This window comes from Ambystoma mexicanum, chromosome 12 (assembly GCF_040938575.1).
Source record: "Ambystoma mexicanum isolate Mex_15411 chromosome 12, UKY_AmexF1_1, whole genome shotgun sequence".
NCBI classification, from domain to species: domain Eukaryota; kingdom Metazoa; phylum Chordata; class Amphibia; order Caudata; family Ambystomatidae; genus Ambystoma; species Ambystoma mexicanum.
In genome coordinates, this window is record NC_090936.1 from 1,061,513,777 (window position 1) to 1,061,531,495 (window position 17,719).

General features: G+C 50.1%; 1 protein-coding gene across 4 annotated transcripts in view; it reads right to left on the reverse strand.

The window, feature by feature from the left end:
• The window catches only part of TMEM209 (transmembrane protein 209), an 834,036-nt gene extending 832,410 nt beyond the window's left edge, over nucleotides 1-1,626 (reverse strand). For all 4 annotated transcript variants that reach the window (XM_069629610.1, XM_069629607.1, XM_069629609.1 and 1 more), the window contains exon 1: nucleotides 1,532-1,626. The gene's annotated coding sequence lies outside the window, so the exon portion shown is untranslated. The remainder of the gene's footprint in view (nucleotides 1-1,531) is intronic.
• Nucleotides 1,627-17,719: the final 16,093 nt, after the last annotated feature.

A 17,719-nucleotide genomic window follows, 5' to 3' on the forward strand; every position in this document is an offset into this window, starting at 1 on the left:
CACAACAATAAAAAGGTGAGAATACTGCAGTCCTTCTCTTGTCTTAAACCTATCCTTCTCTTGTTTAAAACCTACCCCTAACATGTACAAAGTTATATTTTTTTTATTTAGTTTGTTCTGTGTTGGAAATAAGCCAGAACAAGAATCTGTCAATTCTTGGAAACATGCCCTGCCCCAGCCACGGTATTACCTTGCACCTGCAGCGATCTTCTGCTCAGAGCAGAAGCATTCATGCTGAGCTCAAAAGAGCTCAGCTCCAGTTTGTCTTTTTGTAACATAAGCACAGTAACGTAAGATTAGATTGTTGTAGACATAGCAGCTTGAGTGAATGACTAAAAGAGGATATCTTAAAAGCAGGGACGGTGTCAGGGCCTTTCAACTCTTTCACATAAAGGGGCATAAGGAGCCCCAGCAACTGCCCCCATGTTACCAGTCTTGTAACAGCAATATATTAATTTCTCTATTTTCGTTCGACTAAAAATGTGCACTTTGCAGCCCTCACATTACAAGCTGCGTTTTCGCTTCCCATGATAAATGCAGAAGTGTTACCTCATTGCCTTCCAACACTGGTTCCTCCACTAGCCACTTGCTGACAAAAAATGCTTTGTAGCTTTACAGTAGTCATTTAGTGTTTCAGTTCCCTGCTGGTTGCCCGTCTCGTGATAATCAGTGGCTGTTAACCTTATCTTTGTCGCCATTGTAGTGTATGCACCACACAGGTGCCCCAGTCTGTTCTCGCTCCAAGCAGGGGGCCTCAAAAATCCATGTTTAAATGGGCTCCCCACACATCTTCAGCCAGACCTGGTTAAGAAGTACGAATGGTGGGCGATTACATTGGGAGAGTTGCAAAATTTGGCATGCTGTGTGATAAATAACTTAAGTCGGTTGCATTTTCATTCACGTTTCTTGGCAGAGGCGACTTTTTAGGTTCATGTTAATCTGCCCACTGGCAATTGCAGGCTTGAATTCAGGAAGGGGAAAATAAAGTTAGAATTGTGCTCCTTTTGCTCATTTGTATCAGGTTGGATTATGTAATTGGTGCACGTTTCAAGTACTCTCTCTAAAGCGTGTTTTGCTAGACTTGCCTTGCTTCATCTCCACCCCCCTCTCACCCAGTGGAATTAAAATCAGAGAAACGTGTATCTATGTCCTGTACTGAACCTCAAAGAAACCACACACTGGGCTTGGCCATTCTCTCTTGAACTGTCCTTACTTGCCTCTGTGACACCCTCTGCTCCTCCACTATAGTAGTAGTGCTGCTTGCGCACACTCAGTACCCCGTGCAATGTTGGTTTCAGGGGCGTGTCTACCGTTAGAGCCACTCCATCCAATACTGTCCTCCCCAGGTCCACAACTCTATAAGGGTTCCCACAAACCCTTCGATAATGCCCTCACACCATAGCGCCAATAGCTTCTACTCAAATGAATTCCCAGACGTGCCCATTCTCCGCCCCTTGTCAGTACACATAACGCACGTGTCCTCGGGTCTTTTGAATAGATTGCCTGCTCATAATTATCCCCATACTCTCACCTGCTCCAGCAAGTAGTTGAAGGCTTCAAAACAACCGCCAGCACCTCTCCAGCCCACTGCCCCCCCTGACAAACCACAAACTGCGCATACCCGGAAGCAACGTCATTTCAAAAGAGTAAGAGGGAGAGGGAGTTCATGGAAAGAAAAAACGGACAGCGGTCGAGCGGACAGACCCCCTCCGAAGACTGCAGCCACGAGATAAAGAACTGCGTGGAAATAATGTTTGGGTGGAGGCGGGCTAGAGCTCTTTTAGACTATACAGTGTTACGATAGGCCGGTGTTATGTAATGTTTGGTACCCCATACCGAACATTATGAAGCGGTGTCTACTTCATAAAAAGCCCCAAAGTCAACTTGTTGAATACTTGTATAACTTTACGGTTCGAACCTCTAAAATGCATGTAACCGAAATAAAGTAATCAATGGGAAGCAGTTTAACGTTAAGCTGGTTGCCTTAGTTGGGCTTTAGGAGACGTATAGGGTAAAACAAAACACCAAAAAAGACAATGATACCATTAGTGGCACCAATGCGCCAAGCCCGCGATTGGATATGCAGATCTGTACCTCCTAGAGCTAATATCAAGCCCCATGCTGCCGATATCTCGCCAACCCTCCCGATTTTTTCATTAAAAACAGTGCTATTTTTTACTGTCTCCCGCCTAAAATAACTATCCCCAATGCATTCCTATGGGGAACATGCATTCTCCCGATTTCGGTGCTGAAATCTCCCTCTCGGGCTTCAGAATGTTGGCATGTATGGACTCACGTGCTTAAAACTTGTTCGTCCAAGGGAATGGTAGCAGATTTTTACCTTTCTGCAGACAAGAATTATCTCTATAGCCTATTGTGTGCATTTTAATACACACCAACTGTATACAAACTTATGGTAACATTAATGTCTCCCTCTTTTGTGGCATAGACCCTCCCAGGTTCTCCAGAATGTTGGCATGTATGAGAAAAGTTAGCCTACTTCTACTGCCACGGGTTCCTTGTCCATTCAACCTACGTCATAGGCAGGGTGTCTGTAGTAGTAAAGTGTTTGTCAACTCATTTCCCAGTGGAAGGTCTTTCTCAGGTGGCCAACCCTGCTTGGTTATGTTATGTTAAAGGTTCTTGTACCGCGCACTGTCCTCACTTGCGTGGTTCCTTGCACTCTGACGGATCTGTAAAGCAAGAGGGTGTGATGCTGTGTTTCCCGGCCTCCAGTTGTACGCAGGCAGGTCGGGATGGCTGCAATATACGTACACACTATCATTCGTAAACAGAGCTTCAATAAGACAGGGCCAGGCGGGAATCTGCGTTACTGGGTAATCCCCTTCCGGACATCCCCCTCTTTATTTCCTTTCCGTTCCCCTGTTATGTGAGGTGGGCTGCCCCTCGCTCACATGACTCGGATGTCTCTCTACTCCACATTCCTTTCAAACTTAGATCTTTTGAACTCAAATGTCTTATTTCCTGAGGGTATCCATCTGCCACTTCACCTGCTGGATGGGACCTTGTGTCTTCGCATAGCTCTCAACTCACACGCTTTTGGCGGGTGTCACCCGCCTTGTGAAGGGCTGACTCACCCGCCAAGCCTCCTGCAAGCCCAATCATTCCAATGGGCGTCTCACCCGCCAAAAACAAAATCGGTGATTACACCCGCCTTTGTGACACAAATGGTTGAGAGCTATGTCTTCGGGTTCTTCGGTGGTAAATTCCATGTAGGACGTATCCTCGCGGTTGGGTTGATGGTTGAGGCTTTTCTCAGAGTCCATACTTCATACATGCCAACTGTCCCGATTTAGGCGGGAGACTCCTGATTTTTTCATTGAAAACAGTACTATTTGTTACTGTCTCCCGCCTAAAATAACAATATCCCCAATGCATTCCAATGGGGAAAATGCATTCTCCCGATTTCGGTGCTGAAATCTCCCTCTCAGGGGCTTCAGAATGTTGGCATGTCTGATACTTAATGTTCGCCCTTCCTTGGGGGTCTGCTTCACTTTGCCTTACGTTCTGATCGTTGCTGGGACTTGGTGAAGTTGGTGTCTCCCCTTGGAGGGACATGGTGTGGTATGGAAAACACCTTTTCTATTGCTGTTATAATTGTTGGTGTGTCAGTGGACTTGATGTGTTCTACTTCTGGGTATCTGCTGAACTCATCAATTAGGACAAACAGGTATTCCTCTCCGGCAATTGAGCAGAAGTCAACACTAATCGACTCCCACCTTGTGTTGCTTCTGGGTGCGCTAGTTATAGGTTCGGACACTACTTGTCTTCTCGAGGACTGGCACGCTGCGCAGGTCTCCACCAGCTCTGTTATCCTATTCTGTATTTTCAAAATCCACACTCTGGACTTCAGATATGCCTAGGTTTTTACGATGCCTTGGTGGCCCTCATGTGATAGTCATAGGGCGCTCTCTGTGATGTCATGTGCCAGGGAAAAGCCCGGTCACGTGTCAGGGGGCGGGAGCAAGAAAATAAAGGAACCACCGGAGCTGACGTCTTGGTGCCAGTCTGGGTTTAAGCGTGACCAAGCCTAAGCAGGCCCCACCACCTTGCCGGGCCTCTGCCGTGACGGAGGGCCCAAAACAACACTGGCGACGAAGCGGCACCCTCCCCACGTGCCCGCACACACCTTTCCTGCAAATTGGTGTGCCCCTCCGGTAAAATCACACTGACTTTCCAGAACATTCCAAGCCCTGCCCGGCACCAGCACTCAGCCCCTTACTGTCAGCCGGCTCCTGCATCACACGCCTCTCACTGAAGAGCGAGCCTTGCTCTTACACCCCGAACATTCCAAAGGGGTGTTTTCGTGGGATCGATATCGCGTATGAATGAACGCGGAAGAAGTGTGAGCCTTGTATTCACACCCCCAACATTCCAAAAGAAATTACCATAGCCGATCGACGTTGCGTAGGAAGGAACGCGAACGGGGAGCCTCGTCTTCGCACCCCCAACGTTCCATGTCAACAATAAAGAAAAAAATAACATTGCACAGCAATCTCAGCGCTCCGAAAGCCGGCTGCTGCACATGCCATCCCAGAGCCTGCAGACTCGACAGTTCCATCGCCCTGGAGACTGGCTTCAACACAAGGTGCAAAGTTTAGTTTAGTTTAGTTTATTCATTTGTATGATGCGCACCGGACCCAGGGGTATCAGGGCGCAAGCAGTACAGACAATGCAAAGCTTAATTTACAAGTTACATACATACACATGACATATAATTACAAGGTAGTACATAGAAAAGGCATAACTAATACATAGGTATGCACTACAAAAGTAGGTGGACATGGCAAATATATAAAGAAAAATATACACAGGTATGTACTTGTTTAGTGATCATTTGCCTTGAGCCAGTTGATATAACTAAGTCTAAACCTTGGGTAGGATTGATCCGCCCTGAGATGGTGTGGTAGGGAGTTCCAAAGTTGGGCCGCTTTGACCTGGAAGCTGTTCCCTCCGATCTTGGTTAGTCTAAATCTGGGAATGTTAATACAGTTGGCATTGGTAAGTCTTGTGGGTCTCGTGGAGATTCCTCTTTGGACTCTGTTTACAAGGTGAGTGACCGGTGAGTGACCATTAACCCCACACATGGGTACATGAGCCCCCAATAAATTACAGTGAAGGGGGTCCTCCGCTAATGCACAAATAACTGTTCCACCATAAGGAGAGAACACTTCATCTCCACGGGCTACACCACCAAGGGCACGTGTTTGCGCCTGCGTCCGCAGCATTCAACATTTCCCACGCATGGTCCACAGACCATTTTGCAGCACCAGACATGTACAGCACCAACTCAAGCCCCTCAAGGGCGAGTGCAAGCCCATCGGCAGGCAGAAGCATCAACCCAGAACACCCAGACCCGGCACTCACCACCCTCGTGCCACGTTTTGATCCATTCTCCACAGGAGCAGCAATACGCTGGGGCATCTGGTTACAGCAATTCGAGATGCACCTCGATGCCAGGGAGATCACATCAGAAAGGAAAACACGCACTTTCCTCTTGCTCAATATAGGAGCAGCTGCTCTATGCCTTTTCAACGCAATCCCAAACAACGGCGACGCAAATAACTACAACGCTGCCAAAAATGCACTTACAAACAACTTCAAACCTGACCTCAACCCCAACTATGAACGATTCCACTTCTGCATGGCCAGACAGCGGGAGAGTGAGATGGTGGATAACTTCCATGCTCGCCTACGGGAGATGGCGGTCGGCTGTGAATTCCCTGACGAGGAATTTGCCATCTGCCTCCAGATTATCAATGGAATCTCATCAGAAAAACTGAGGAGGGACATCCTATCAGAGAAAAACAAGACACTATCCCCATCCTCGAAATGGGGCATCTTTGAGAACGGACAGATGATCAGGTGGCGGTTATCGAAGCCGCAATCCAACGACTTCCACTAGACAACCACAGAAAGTCAGAGGAGGTTGCAGCCGTATTGAGATGCCAAAACACCAGGGAACAGGGAGATAGAGGAGCGAACCCCTCCAAGCCCCACATGCCTCAAGGAAGAGACAACACATGCAAGTGGTGCGGTGGAGAAACATGCCCCGCATGGGGGTCGACCTGTCGCAAGTGCAATCGCCTCAACCACTACGCGGCTGTCTGCCTACACCCACCTAGCAGGGGTGACCATGAACAACCACCGCAGGATGGCCGCAAGTAAACGGCGACGCTGAACGATTCTTGGGATTGCTCAACAAAGTCATCTGAATCGCGAAAGAACAAGGACACTCATGGCTGAAGACAAGGGGCCTCATTACGAGTAGTGCAGTAAAAACGGGGTCATTACCGGCATGATGGAACGAGCGGGTCCGTGCTCGTATGACGCTGCTAATAGCGGGTGATTATGAGTGCGCGAGCACGCGCGATCCCCCATGCCGGTAATGGCCATACCGGCATGCCGCAAAAGGCCCTCCAACCACCCGATAGCGCCATCACGGGACCCGCCGATACCGCCACTGCCTAGGAAGAACCCCTAAATACCGACCCGGTAATACCAACATGCTAATACCGGGCTCGTAAAACCAGACCCGGAAATAACGTCATCGCATCGGAACGGGAAATGGGTTGGCGGGCATCTTTAAAAACACAATCCATTGCAATCCTCCCAAACCACCAGTCGATTCCTGTTGAACACTATGGCAATACTTTGAGGATGTCCAAGGCTACCCGGAAGACCACCCCCCAGCTGCGGAAACAGCATTTCTCCAACGCTGAATTGAATATGTTAGCGGACAATCTTGCTACGCATGCAGACCTCATTAAATCCCATGACATGAAGTGTGAGGTCCAGCAGAAGAAAAAGGACATCTGGCAGGAGGTTGCCCCAAGGTGTCGGCTGTGGGGACCACCCCACGTACTGTCAGGGACTGCCGGAAGAGGTGGGACGACCTCCGCTTGAGGGTCCACAACATCATGGCAAGCAATAGGAGGGCAGCTTTGGCCACAGGCGGGGGTCCCCACTCTCCTGCAAAAATGATGCCCTGGGAGGAGATCGCAAGCAGCTTCATTGATCCAGAGTCCATCGAGGGATTCGGGGAGATGGAGATGGGTGCAGCATCATCCCCAGAATGAGGTGAGTGACCCTGTAGATCCCTGTAGGGGAAACCATGACGTAGCACAAGTGATGTGGTAGGGAGTCTAGGCAAGGCAATGCATGTCCCAACACCCACATTAACATATCCAAGTCCAGATTGCGGGCCAAACCCTGCCAGACAGAAATGCATGCTGAGTGCCAATCCCATAACCAACACACGGCCAACACACCTGCTGGTGCCCATGTAACACATCACACAAACCCCAAATCAATGGCATGCCACCTGCCATGCAGTGAATGCCAAAATGCCCCCTCAGAAAACCCTGTGTGACACACCTGTAAGACATGATTGCATGATTGAATGAATATTGAACAGCACAATTGTATGCTTCTGGCATGTAACACCATCACTGATGCCCTGCATCTCTTCTACCCCCCAGGCACCGATGAGGTAGATGCCAGGGAAGACAACACCGCAAGGGCATCCACCTCACACCCAAAGAAAAGGGATAACGCCACCACCATGGCAGCCAAGCAGGCCACACCCACAGCCAGTGTGCCTGACTGAGCCGACACACAGCCAACAACACCTGCTGCCAGTGTGCCGGACACACGTCAGACCCAGCAGCCCACACCCACACCAGTTGGAGGGGAGTCCCTACATGCGCTGGCCACTACTGAGGATGACATGGATGGCAATGTGGACCAGGAGGCAATCACAGAAGTGACATGTCCACCCAGCCCAAGCCCCCTGTCCACCCCCCCACCCCATATCGAGCACTCACCCATCTACAGCAGTGCTGATCCCTGCCTCCATGACTCGGACCTGAGCACCATCGAGGAGGACAGCACCCAGAATGCAGGCCCTGTAAGTGCACTACCCACCACTCCAGCTCCCACCAACACCCTGGAGTCACTTCTGTCGAGGGTGGAGGCCCGACAGGAGGCCATGTTGGAGCTCCTGCGGCAGTACATTGCTGATGGAGAGGACACCAGGCGGGGAATCGCCACTGCCATTGCGGCGACCACAGCGGCTATTGCAGCAAACACAGCCGCTGTGAATGCGTCAGCTGTGCTGATGAGGGACTGTCTGGGGGCAGTAACACAAGTACTCACTTCAATCCTGCTCCACATGCAGCGGCCACGCCTTGGAGCAGGCATGGAACCTGCCTTCGACTCAACAGCCACCACACCTGCATCCTCAGTCCCCACCAGCCCTGTGCGCCAGACCCGAAGGAGTGCACAGCACTCCGAGATGCTGCCCCGGACAGCAAAAAGTCCGGAAGTAGTGTGGGCAGACAATGGGAGTGGGACACATGGTTGGGGGTGAAGGTGAGCATTTTATGGAGTATATTGTTTTTTTTTTGGGAGTTTGTTGGGTGGGTTTGGGAGGTCGCTGGGGGTTTTTGGGGTTTGTTGGGTGGGTCTGGTAGTTCACTGGGGGGTTTTGGGGTTTGTTGGGTGGGTTTGGGAGTTCACTGACAAATATCTATCATAGTCCCTGTGGTTCAGAAGTATTCGTGAATCAGTGCTTGGCGTACTGCATGGCCATCCCGTGCATCACGTACTGGCAGGGGGGCTACTTCACCTCCGTCTCCATCCTCATCATCCTCACCCGGTGCATGCATGTCAATGTCAGGTGGCAGTGGTACATATCTCAGGACACACATGTGCAGCATGACACAGGCCATGGTGATCTTTGCCACCTTCTCAGGCCTATAAAGGAGTGCCCCACCAGACCTGCTTAGGCAGCGGAAACGTGCCTTCAACAGGCCAAAGGTCTGCTCAATCACAACACGGGTACGGGTGTGAACACGATTGTACTCCTCTTCATGGCTGTACAGCAGGTTCCGCACAGGGGTAAGTAGCCACGGCCTCAAGGGATATCCTCTATCACCTGCAAGCAAATACAGGTGTGTGTCACTCTGAGCTTCCACCTTCAGGAGGCACAGTCTTGGCTGCAGCTATTTGGTGTGTATTTGGTGTGTACATGCACATGTCCCTGTACGTATGCAAGAATGTTAACTAGATGCATGCTATACTGCTATGAGGTGTGGTAGTCTGGATGGCGTTCAATAGATGATGCAGGGTGAAATAATGCATGCTGAGGCGGATGTACTGTGGTTGTACAATAATGTTTAGCCTCCCATTTATGCTGTGTATTATACACTGTGCATGGTCACACCAACCACATTGCCACAGTTGCAATCCTGTTCAGTCATGCATTGCTTGGCATACCCATGGTGGCGTGGGTGTACCTCTTACTTGTTGTCATCGATATGCATAATTGGTAAAATGTTTGCCAGTGATGTGTCATTTTGGGTTTGAGAGATTCAGGTCAGGAGTGTCTAGCTCTGCATGCACTCTCCAATCACCGTCAATTGCCACCCAGATGGAGTATGCATCCCCCCCTTTCCCACCCAGGTGGAGTATGCACCCCCCCCTTTCCCACCCAGGTGGAGTATGCATCCCCCCCCTTCCCCACCCAGGTGGAGTATGCATCCCTACACATCAGTAGCCAGTTGCATTGCCATGGCCCACTCAGGCAACTCACCAAGCAGCCAGGCACGTGGTCCAGCATGTCGCTCCATGTGACGGGGTAGCGTGGAGTTACGCAGCACCATGGCATCATGTGTTGATCCGGGAAATCGGGCGCAGCATTGTGTGATGATCTTGCCGGAGTCACATGCCATTTGCACATTGATGGAATGGTATTGCTTACGATTGCGGTACACCGCCTCTATGGCATGAGGGACTACCAATTCCACATGGGTGCAGTCCAGGGCCCCAACACAATTGGGCATGCCTGCCAGTGCATGGAAACCTACTTTGGTGTCGGCCATCTCCTGGGCAGTCCGTGGTAGGGATATGTGGGTGCTTGTGTGCTTCAGGAGGGCATCCAGCACTTGGTTCATCATTCGTGAAAATAGTGGTTGGGAAATGCCATGCAGCTGCCCCACTGTGTGTTGATAGGTGCCTGTGGCCAGGAAGTGGAACACAGACACCACCTTTGGTAGCGGGGGGATGGCAGTGCGTATTTCTATGAGGCTTCCAATGTCGTTGTGTATCATGTCCACTATGGTGGTGATGGTGTCCCGGTCCAACCGGTACAGGGTGTGGATCTGCTCAGGGGTTAGGTTGAATGGACTGGGTCTGATGCACGGTATTGGTGGCTGCCTATGAGGCACTGCTGGCTGCGCTGGTGGTAATTGCTGACCCTGTCTCACCCTCCTTCTCCTCCTGCGTCTCCTCTGTGCTGCCAGTGGTTGTTGCTGTTGTTGTTGTTGTAGTTGGTGTTGTTGCTGTAGTTGTAGCAGTATAGGCTTGTCCTCCAGTGCCACGATTGCAACAGCTATTGGTAGCATTTTGGTGTAGGAAGGGGTGTGGTGTGTGGGTGTACTCATTTAATACCGGCCCAGCCTCCATTGACTCCACCTGTGGTGATTGTGTGCACGTGTGGCAGTTGGCTTGATTGCTGATTACTGTTTGCAGGTGGTCCGCGATGCCTGTATGGCCGGCATCGTGCAGCCCCTGATTACCGCCTTCGGGATGCCGGTATTTGCATGTCCGCGTGGGTTGTGATGTCCTCCTATTACCGGCATGCCAGTATTTGCTCTCCGAAGGGGCGTGTGTACGCGACCATGCCGCTGTTAGAGGCACCGTTATTTAGGGTGCCGATAATAGCGGGTTGGCGAGCCATAATAGACCGGAGCGGTAAGTGATGCCGGTAATCCTTTACCGGCATAGTTTTTCCCTCACCTCCAACCTCGTAATGAGGCCCAGTATATCGCTTCCTAAGGACACACCGTCAGACCCCGCATTCATCGACAGGGATCAGTCCAGCCGCCCTTATATTCGGATTGCCGATACAAGCTGAACTCCCCATCCACCCGAACTGGGTGGCACCTGACCCAGATGTCCCTGCCATAGAGGCAAGACGCGCGAACTTAACGAACAAGAGAGTCACACTCGCTGTGCAAGCCACTGTGAACTGCAGCCAGGAGACACAGTACTGGTCAAGAACCGGGCTCTGCAAAAAAGATGTCTCTAAAATTCGAGTTCCGACCCTGGATAGTCAGTGCAGCGAACCACAGTATGATCACAGCCACCAGAAGAAACGAGACGGTCACCAGGAACATATCACACTTCTGGAAAGTCCCAGCGGCACTATGTGAAGAAGGCCCGAAGACTCCACAGAGAGAAGCTGGATTACCCACTCAGCAAAGCGATCCCGAGCTGCCCAGAGCCCAGGACACACCTCAAGAGCCAAGGACACCGGCTCCATGCGAGAATGAAACCAGGCCAGAAAGCCTCCCAGCGGAAGAAACAGAGAGTGCAGCTTGAGAGAAAAGCCTCGACCTTCCTCTCACCTGCAAGGGTACGTCGTACAAGGAGTCTACCATCGATCGAGCTTGCACGATGCAACCTCCTGAGAGACTAGAACATACCAACCCTGTTTAAGATGTTATTGTTTATGACCGGGAAAAGCATTCCAAGTTTGGGGGGAATGTGATGTCACGTCCCAGGGAAAAGCCCGGTCACGTGTCAGGGGGCGGGAGCAGGAAAATAAAGGAACCACCGGAACTGACGTCTTGGCGCCAGGCCGGGTTTAAGCAGCCTACAGTGCAGTCCTGTCATTCTTGCCATGCTGCGCTGCGTGACCAGGCCTAAGCAGGCCCCATCACATAGCCGTGCCTCTGCCGTGACAGAGGGCCCAACACAACACTCTCCTTTAGCACTTCTGGCAGCACAATTCAGTGTCCCTTCAATACAACTTCGATACAGCGAGCTCATGTCTGATTCCAAACAGGGCATGTAACTTCTCTTGGCCGCTGTGGTGCGCTGTGCTACAGCAGTTAGGAAGTTCCTCCAGTCTCCAGACTGAATGTTGCATTTTGTGCATTGTAGGCAGGCATCTGTCTCTGTTTCTTCCTCTATTTCTTGTCACGTCATCGCCTTTGGTCATGCGCAAGCTATCACCTGGCCCACGTGTTCTTCTGTTTCTATGCAATGTTCTTCCTGTTGTGTGGTGGCTGGCCGGGGGTCACTGGACAGGTTGTCTGCGGGGTTGTCTGCACCGGCCCGGTATGGGCTCTGGCTCCCTTAATGTCTGTGTCAGGCTTCGCCCATGGAAATTGTGGCAAGCTTGGAAACATTAAAGACACTTACTTGAACCGGAGTATTCAGTCTAGTTTTCTACCAAGATGGCTGCCGTTTGTATATCCTTGGGCCACTCCCCCTGAACAGCACGTTGTGTCCGTCCTTTTGCTTTTGGACCGCGCTGCTGTGTTTCTACGCAGTTTTCTCTCTTTGTTTCCTCTGTTTACTCCGTGCTGGCTTGTCAGCTGATTTTCCACCCCTGTTTCCTTTCTAGCAGCCTAGCAGCACTCTCTCTCTCAGCGAGTGCCGTTTCCTTGCTTCGGATCTCTCTCTCTGTTCATTTTGGGCGGCTTCTTACCGTCGCTTTCCGCTTTCGTTACCTACTTGACTGTGCATTCCATTCCGCGTCCTAGCGTTTCACTTCTCGGTTTCCCACGCGGCTTCTCACCGTCGAATTCCACTTTCCTTACCTACTTTCCTGTTCATTCTATTCCGCATCCTAGCACTTCACTCTGCTGCTGTTACTGTGCTGACTCTACTCTGTACTTAACTGCCTTCTGTTCTATTTCCACATATTCGCATTTCACTCAGCTACCGCTACCGGTATTTAAACTTCCATTTCTTTCTTCATTGAACTTCTATTCTTACCCTATTACAGAGTTCTTATTCTTCCTTCTCAGGCCATCGTGCAAGCCTCCTTCGCTGTACTCCGTGATCAGCCCAATCCGTGGTGGTGGTTTGTTTACCCTTTCAGCCACCAGTTGAGTCCTACCTTGGATTTATTAGACGCTGGGTACCATCACAGAACTCCTGCATAGTCTACATCCTTCAGCATAAGGTGGTCTACCCCAATGGAGCATGAACATTCCACCTAGGAAGAACTTACCTTCTTGGAGTTGCTATTCTCCTCAACCATAAGACACCTCTCTATTGGATCTACTACCAGGGTTTTTTGTTGCCTTCCAGCTTTTTCCCTGGTCTGGGGTTTGGCTCCTTGGAGTTCCCCGGTAGCAGGTACCAATCCTGCCACGGTGGCCTCTGAGGGAGCCAGACCCTACTTGCACGAAAAGAAAGAAAGGTAAAGGAAAGGAAGGAATGAGACACAAGGAAGACACGCAGAAAGAAGTCATCAGATCCCAAGGACAGCTCTTCTGAAGATCGAGTTGAGGAGGATGTTTGGGAGGGTAGGATACAGTCAGAGAGTCAGACACCTTTGGCAGGATTGGGTGATACACCTTTTGCATTGAACACGTACCCAAAGAAGTTCAGTTCACTCTTGCCAAACGTGCACTTCTCCGCATGTAAGGTAAGGCCTGACTCTTCCAGGCGTTGTAAGATTGTGGCTAGCCGTTCGTGGTGCTCCTCCGTTGTTGTTCCGCACACTAGGATATCGTCACTAATATTGGTGGTGCCCGCCAGACCATTCAGCACTTTCCGTATCTCTTTCTGAAATACCTCTGCGGCTAAGGATATTCCAAAGTTTAATCTCTTGTATCTCCTGAGGCCTAGGTGATGTTATGTACCGTGACTCTCGCGCCAAGCGTATTTGGTGATAACGGGAGAGTAAGTCTAGTTTACTGAAAACCTTTGCCCCAGGGAGATCTACAATTAGCTCGTCCATCACTGGGGTCACGTGACGCTCACGACCTATGGCTACATTGGGCAGCCGCATGTCAATGCAGATCCTCACTGCGTTAGGTTGCCGTGTGTGAGGAACTCATGGTTGCAACAGTAAAGACAGACACAAATGATCACAAGGGTTCAAGCGTGTTTATTAAACCTAAATCTAAGATGGGCGCAAGCATCAAGCATCAAATGAAAATAAGGCCGTCCTTGTGGTGCTTTGTCAAAATAAAGGGGCCTATACTAAGACAAACCTATTGCTAATTCCTTACGCTAAATACAAAAGAGTGTGGGATAGGGTTTCAAGAAAAGAAAGAAGTGTTCTTAAACAATATGTCAGGATGCGGTAGCTTGGGTCTCCCTTCCCCACGTTTTGAGCACAGGGTAAGGTGAGATCTTCGAGCACAGCACACACTCGAGCTTCCCCAGCATGAGTCAACAGTTCTGTTCCAGTTTATCAAGAGCCTCGATGGCCAAGTCTTGTTTCCCTTGAAAGTCTCTTGCCTCCGAGGGCCTGATGTATTCAAACAACAAAACAAAAGTTTCTTCAACAAATGAAAGTTCGTTTCCTGCTTTTGATTAGGGTGAGGATTCTTTACCCCTGAGTCCCCCTCTTTCGGGCGCTGACCCCTCAACAGTCCTTATCGATAACAAGGCCTTTAGTAGCGGTGTCTCCTGCTTCCGAGGACCTGATGGGTTCACAAAAAACAACTAACATACACAAAGTTCTGTCCCATATGTCTCTCAGGTGATGACATCACCCCTGGGTCCCCCTCTTCTGGGTGCAGACCCCTCTTGGCTTTCAGTCTCCCTTCACCGAGTTCACTATGGCTTTTCTTGGGTGATGGATTCTCCCCTGATCTCCCTTGTTCGGGCTCATATCCCTCTCGGATGCTGTTCTTTTTATAATGAATTCTGGGTAATAGTCTCACCCTTGGATCTCCCTCGATCGGGCTCAGACCCTTCGCAAATGTTAATGTCTTTTAAAATAGTTCATAGTGGACGTCCCATGGTCGGGTTCACGTTTGTCAACACACTGTTCCTTGGGACCTTAGCCTTGCCCCCTCTTCATCGGCATCCCTCGGTCGGGTTGACTCTTGCTAACTGCTTTCGCTCAATGCGGGTTTCACTTCCCTTGCCGCTTCGTCAGCATCCCTTGATCGTGTTCACTATTGCTAACTTCACATTCAGTTTACTTTCAAGTGTTGCGGGATTCACATCCCGTGCTTTCACACAGTTTGTAGATCAAAGTCTTTTGATTGTTCGGGGATTTTACGAGACCTCCTTTCTGACCACTTTCACCTCTTTTGACGGCTCTCCTACGGCCTTCTGGCACTTATGGCTTTGCTGAGATGGGGATCGACCAGTCTCTCGAGTTAGCACCCACGTGATGCCGGTTTCCCACTGTAGCTGGTCTCCCCTTAACACTTTTCACAGTTCATTTAACTTGGGTCAAACTTGCCACTGCGATTTTCACTAAACACAGCCGGGCTCTTATCGGTTCTCCCCTCCAGCCCACTGCCCCCCTGACAAACCACAAACTGCGCATTGGCAGAAGCAATGTCATTTCAAAAGAGTAAGAGGAAGAGGGACGATCATGGAAAGAAAAAACGGACAGCGATCGAGCAGACAGACCGCCTCCGGAGACATTTCAAGAAGTCACTGCAACCTACAAGATAAAGAACTGTGCATGGAAATATTGTTTGGGTGGAGGCGGGCTAGAGCTCTATTAGGCTATACAGTGATACAATATGCCGGTGTTATGTAATATTTGGTATCCCATACCGAACAGTATGAAGCGGTGTCTACTTCATAAAAAGTACCAAGGTCAACTTGTTGAATACATGTATAACTTTACAGTTTGAACCTCTAAAATGCATATAACCGAAACAAAGTAATGAACGGGAAGCAGTTTAACGTTAAGCTCGCTGCCTTAGTTGGGCTTTAGGAGTCGTATACGGTAAAAAAATAAATAAAAGAAAATGATACCATTAGTGGTACAACCAATGCGCCAAGCCCGCGATTGGATTACGCAGATCTGTACCTCCTAGCGCTAATATCAAGCCGCATGCTGCCGATATCTCACGTGCTTGCAACTTGTTCGTCCAGGGGACTCGTAGCATACTTTTCCCTTTCTGCTGACAATAATTATCTCTATAACCTATTGTGTGCATTCTAATACACACCAACTGAATACGAACTTATGGTAAAATAAATGCCTCCCTCTTTTGTGGCATAGACCCTCCCAGGTTCTCCAGAATGTTGCCATGTATGAGAAAAGTTAGCCTACGTTTACTGCAACAGGATCCCTGTCCATTCAACCAACGTCATAGGCAGGGTGTCTGTAGTAGTGAGGTGTTTGTCAACTCATTTCCGGTGGAAGATCTTTCTCAGGTGGCCAACCCTGCTTGGTTATATTATGTTAAAGGTTCTTGTACCGCGCATTGTCCTCACTTGCGTGGTTCTTTGGCACTCTGACAGATCTGTAAAGCAAGAGGGTGTGATGCTGTGGTTCCCGGCCTCCAGTTGTACGCAGGCAGGTCGGGATGGCTGCAATAGACACACACACTATCATTCGTAAACAGAGCTTCAATAAGACAGGGCCAGACGGGAATCTTCGTTACTGGGTAATCCCCTTCCGGGCATCCCCCTCTTCATTTCCTTTCCGTTCCCCTGTTATGTGAGGCGGGCTCCCCCTCGCTCACATGACTCGGGATGTCTGTCTACACAACATTCCTTTCAAACTTAGATCATTTGAACACAAATGTCTTATCATCTCCTGAGGGTATCCATCTGCAACTTCACCTGCTGGACGGGACCTCGTGTCTTCAGGTTCTTCGGTGGTAAATTCCATGTAGGACGTATCTTTGCAGTTGGGTTGATGGTTGAGGCTTTTCTCAGAGTCCATACTTAGTGTTCGCCCCTCCTTGGGGGTCGGCTTCACTTTGGCTTACGTTCTGATAGTTGCTGGGGCTTGGTGAAGTTGGCGTCTCCCCTTGCGGGGATGTGGTGTGGTATGGCAAACACATTTTCTATTGCTGTTATAACTGATGGTGTCAGTGGACTTGATATGCTTGATTTATGGGTAGGGTCTCACGAGTTAGCGCCCATGTGGTGCCGGTTTCCATCTGTAGCTGGTCTGCCCTTAACACTTTTCACAGTTCATTTAGCTTGTTTCAAACTTGCCACTTTGCGATTCTCACTAAACACAGCCCGGCTCTTATCAGTTCTCCCCTCGACTCACCGGCTGAGATAAACCAATTGGCTTTCGCATCTTTGCAGTCAAGGCCTGTACCACTGTCGCAGGAGCTTCCCTCGCTCCTGCTTATCGGCGTAGGCTTGCCCTGTGTACCGTTGACATCTGCTGCAAGACACTTGTGCTATTGTTTGCGGTCTTATGTCCTCTTCCACGAAGGTTGCGCAGGCCTGGGATGAAAAGGACAAGGCCGCTTCTCTCCTCACCACCCTTTTGAATCCAGCCGCCTTTCTCCTTCTCTTAAACAGCCGTGCCTGGTTAGCATTGCCGTTGTGCTGTCTGCCGTGCTCATACTGTGCTCTCTTGCTCCACCTTTTATCCCAGTGGGGAAGGGAAAGGGGCGTCGGGTGTGTGTGATTCTGATCAATTGCCTGACTTTGCCTGACCCACAATACAGGTAAACGGCTCTGGTGTTAGTCCGTTCTCTGGTGTGTCATGCGAAAGGGTTTGTGTCAGAAAAGGGAGGGGGGGCAGTGGTTTTGAATGTCCTACATCGTAGGATGGGGATGTCGAAAGAAGGGGGATACCGCGTCTCACCCATCTCTGACCTTCCTCTTCTCCTCTTCCTTGTCTCTCACCCTACCCAGCTAACCTAGCTCTCTGATCTTCCTTCTCTCCCTCCTTCACACAGCTTACTGACCGGCCGCCTGGTGTACCTCAGAGTCTCACAGGTCCCAG